The following is a 4778-nucleotide window of genomic DNA, read 5'->3' as shown; positions in this document are numbered from 1 at the left end:
ATTGTGTGCATTAAAATCCCCACACCATATAACCTCACTGAGTGGTGATCCCACAAAATTTTCCAAAATACTTCCCTCTATTTTCCCACAAGGATTATAATAATTTATTACATCTATAGAACCTTTACTTGTCCATATCCTTATGGTAACTGATTCATTCTTATCATTTATATTTATAATTTCAGCTTAAACCATTTTGTATAAAAGTTACTAATCCTCCCCCTCTACCATTTTCTCTATCTCTCCTAACTGCTGAATATCCCTTAATGATAAAATCTAACTCTGATTTCAACCATGATTCTTGTACACATATTATATTTGGTTTCTCTTTTAACTCATCTACATATTTCTTAAATTCTTGGCCGTTAGCTATTAAATTTCTAGCATTCCATTGTAGTATGCCTACATTTACCACCATTTAGTCTATACCAACATTGTGCTGGGTAGATTGTGTGTCTGTACTTAAGTTATCCCTAACTGTTTCCCAAACCATTCCTTTTATCCCCAAATATTTTTCAGCTGCTTTCACGATAATTTGAATCCTTTCGGGTACGACTCGTTGTCTGTGCAGAACAGTTGATAACTTCAACCATAAAAATCACAAAATCATGTTTGCTGACAACTAAATTGTCTTTCCTTATCTCTTCATCCTCTTCATTTATTATGTCATTTCCAATGCCCTCATTTTGTTTTGGTATTACATTCACTCTGGGGACCAGCTTTACTGCTTCAGAGTAGCTAATGCCTTCAGTTACCTTAATTCTTTGTACCTCTTTGGCTCTTTTACTAAATTCACAACCTTGGTATGCTGCACTGTGCTCCCCTCCACAATTGCAGCATTGATTGCGAGCTTTGTCACATTCATCATACTCATGGTCTCCTCCACACTTACTACACCTCTTTTTTCCTTTACATACAGCCGCGATATGCCCAAACCGTTGACGTGAAAACTGCCATCGTTAATCTTGCAGAGACTGCGAGCTTGAGCGGGGAGTTCTTTGTCGTGAGTGAGCAGGAGTAAATATTCTGATTAATTATTTTGTATAGTATTTTAAAATGTAATGCCAGTACGCCATATTAAGTTAATTGCCTGCGAGCTTCTCCTCCTGTCTGTACGGTAATGCGACAGAGAGACGAGTGGTTATGACGCAATAGTTAGCCTATTTTTTACAAAAACTGGAAGAACCAAGGGGCAAGGAACTCGACCGGAAGTTGAAGTCGGGTGGGGGCTGCCATCTTTTAGCAGAACTTCACTTGCGTTAGCATTCCCATTGACTCCCATTCATTTTGGCGTCACTTTGACAGCGAATAACTTTACATCTGAGGCGTTTAAAGACTCTGTTTGTCCATTATTTATTTCTAAAGATACACGACAATGTATAAAGGGCTCCATTACCTTCTATGTTACATTATCAGAATCAGAATCAGAATCAGAATGAGCTTTATTGCCAGGTATGTTTACACATACGAGGAATTTGTTTTCGTGACAGAAGCTCCGCAGTACAACAGAATGACAGCGACAGAACATAAAACACATAATAAAAGAATAAAAAATACAAATATGTAGACAGTGAATGACAATATACAAATGACAATTGTAGGCAGGTATATTACAAAGTGAAGTTATGTATGTACATATATATTGTGTGCAAAATTTAAGTGTATACTAAGTGTGTGTGTTAGATAAATAAAGTGTGTGTGTATATAAATATAAAGTGTAGTGTGTTCGCCATTATTGTCAGCTGTTCATAAGATGGATTGCCTGAGGGAAGAAACTGGTCCTGTGTCTGGTCGTTCTAGTGCTCAGTGCTCTGTAGCGTCGACCAGATGGCAACAGTTCAAAGAGGGAGTGTGCTGGATGTGAGGGGTCCAGAGTGATTTTGACAGCCCTTTTTCTCACTCTGGATAAGTACAGTTCTTGAATAGATGGGAGAGTTGAACCGATGATTCGCTCAACCGGAAATACGTCACCTCCACTTGAAAACATCAAGATGGCGTCGCCGGGAGTACTTCAAACTTAAAATCAGGTAATTTTATCTCTGCATCGCTAAAATGGTGAACTGACGCTGTTGTAACGTGCAGTGTAATAAAAACGCACAGGGCTTACGTGAAATTACTCACAAAAGGATTAATAAACACTATGGATTTATAGATTTATATCGCGAGCAATGTCAATGTCAATCCTGTAATGAAGAGACTTTGCAAATATCTTTAGTTCATTCTTCCATCCGCTGAAGTGAGGTTTAACCTTTAAAAAACTTACGTCTATGAATCTAGTATTTGCACAAAGTAATTAAGTTATTTATCAAAAAGTCTAGTATCTTTTCCTTCAACAATACTTCAACCTTAACTGAGATCACAGTCAAAGGGTGTATTGATATTTGTTTGAAATGAAGCCAGTTTTGAAATTCCAGCCAAAAAGTCTGTACAGATTCACATTGGAAAAACATATGATCTACAGTTTCAATATCTTTCTCACAGAACCTGCATGACTTGTTCTCCCAGTTAAATCTTTCTTGTAGGAAGTTATTAGATGGATAAATGTCCTTTAGGATTTTAAATGTTACTTCTTTGGCTTTAGGAAGAACTGGATAAGTAAAATAACACTTCCTTATTTTCTTTGCCTCTTTTTCACTAAATTCTTGAAGAACATACTTTCTTTTCAGTTGACTGGGGAAGTACAGTTTGGATAATACATTTCTGAAAAACGTATTTGTTAATTGTTTGCTCTTTAAATTTTTACCTTCAGTACATGATGGATAGCATAGGTGTAACTTAGTTTTTGGTGGCTTGTGGTAAAATAATGTAGTGAATAATGAAAGGACACGATTGTTTTGTATGTGTATGCCCTTAGCATTTGTTATATAATGTTAAAAAGGTCATATGAGGTGGTTGTTTTCATATTTAATTTTTCATTCACTTGCAGGGATAGGATTGGCATAGAAGATGCAGCATTCTTTACGTTTTAAATGTATGTTGCCACCCTAGAAGTCAAAGTCTTTTTACATGTGACATTAACATATACATATTTATTTTTCTCTATTTTGTTGTTCTGTTATTCTATTGTTTGACTTTTTTTTGTTTCAGATCAAATGTATATCAAGTGTTATCCATCCTTGATAACACCTCCACAAATAGAGACTGGAACTTCTGAGCACCATCACCTTGTCTGCTATGGGACTGTCATAGGTGAATGATGCAGTACTTTTCTGTGTTGAATTTACAAAACGTCAGTACACAGACATAGTTTTGTTCCAGTTTTTCTGTGCTCATGTCTTCTTTGTGTCCCCAGCCCAGCAATCAGATGCATCAGAACAACAAAGCACAACTGTGGTGGCCCAGGCACCTTCAGCAACAAGTAAATTGCTTTAACATTAATGATAATGAAATGTCAGTATTGTAATTAAACTTGACCCATCTGACGTAATTGTTCATGCCAGAGATTTAACATCATTGTCAGTCAGGAGCATATTTAACAGGAGCCACACTCAACTGGCTCAATGGTGACTTCAGTAAGTGTGGTTGACCCTCTTGTTTTTGTGGCTATAATAATTAGGCTAAGTAATCTCACTCTCTTCCATTTCCCTAACATGAAACTTTTGACTGAAACATGAAAATGATACTTAACCGGTGCAGTGAAGATATTTAAAGAGACACTATCACTATCTAAAGTACAGAAAGCCTTACATCATCTCTAGGTGCAGTCACCTGCAGCGCAGCCAGCTTCACAAAGACTGTGGGGCTGGTCACCAGGAAAATGGACAACAAGGAGTGCTTTTGGGGTTTTACTCCTCAAATGATCACCCTGGCTACTGTAGCTGGGATTGCTTCACAGACGATGGAGGTCTTGAAGAGTAAAGTGTGCGTGCGTGCGCACACATTGTGTTTTTACTGTAACAATTATGGTCACTTGCAGTTAATTTGTTTTCAGTGTAGTGTAAGATGTGTTAATTATTATTATTACTCAAAACCATTAAAACTTCTAAATTGTGGAAGTTATTCTTCATTATGTTACTGTGGTTATTTTGTATATGTTATTATTTCGATTAAAATACAAAATTCAACACACAAATTCTGGTTGAGGAATTATTTTAATAATTTATTTAATATTTCATTATTTTTTAACTGCTAAATATTACAAACATAGGGTTAACTTTCTAAAATGTATGGAATGTTACATTGTCAGTTGTACATTGGTAAAACAAACATGAACAAAAGGCAGAAGCCCTAAAAATATGGATTGTGGATGTCTGTAGTGCAAATTGCTGAGGGGAAATTAAAAAAAAATTGCTGTCGTGTCATAAACCGTGAAAGATTAGTATATTATTATTTTTATTATTTCTACTAGGTAAAAGTAACAACGATAAAAGTACAGAACATATTAACATTACGTACAAAGAGGTGACATAACTTGCAAAGCACCCCTTATACATGTATATAACAAGTAATAATATAAAACGAAAGTTTGGTGGAGTTGACGCATTTTCGCTCTTGAATGGAGCTCCACTCGCCGCCATGGAGGTGACGTATTTCTACGGAAAGTGGTGCCCGGTCCAACATGGCGGCCGCGTCAATAGTGGAGGCGACGTAATTCCACGGAAAGTGTGGCCCGGTCCAACATGGCGGCGGCGTCGCTAGTGGAGGTGACGTATTTCCGCTCTTGAGTGGAGCTCCACTCGCCCATATGTCTGCAGCCAGACCCTCTTGCTAAAACTGGGCTTCATTTGTCTCAATTGAGTTCCAATGGGGTCCCTGTGTCCATTTCTTTTACTGTCTAT

At 37.0% G+C, this 4778-nt stretch overlaps 1 long non-coding RNA gene across 2 annotated transcripts; it reads left to right on the top strand.

Annotated features, from left to right (window-relative positions):
* The first annotated feature begins 1954 nt into the window (after window positions 1-1954).
* Window positions 1955-4072, top strand: LOC128011899 (uncharacterized). Of its 2 annotated transcripts, none has more exons than XR_008182670.1 (2): window positions 1955-2027; window positions 3088-4072. It is a non-coding gene; the product is annotated as an uncharacterized LOC128011899 (long non-coding RNA). The 2 variants fall into 2 exon arrangements; XR_008182669.1 differs by lacking the exon at window positions 1955-2027 and adding an exon at window positions 2361-2971.
* The last annotated feature ends 706 nt before the right edge of the window (window positions 4073-4778 follow it).

This window comes from Carassius gibelio, chromosome B23 (genome assembly GCF_023724105.1).
Source record: "Carassius gibelio isolate Cgi1373 ecotype wild population from Czech Republic chromosome B23, carGib1.2-hapl.c, whole genome shotgun sequence".
Taxonomy (NCBI): Eukaryota; Metazoa; Chordata; class Actinopteri; order Cypriniformes; family Cyprinidae; genus Carassius; species Carassius gibelio.
This window is presented reverse-complemented; position numbering and strand designations above follow the sequence as displayed.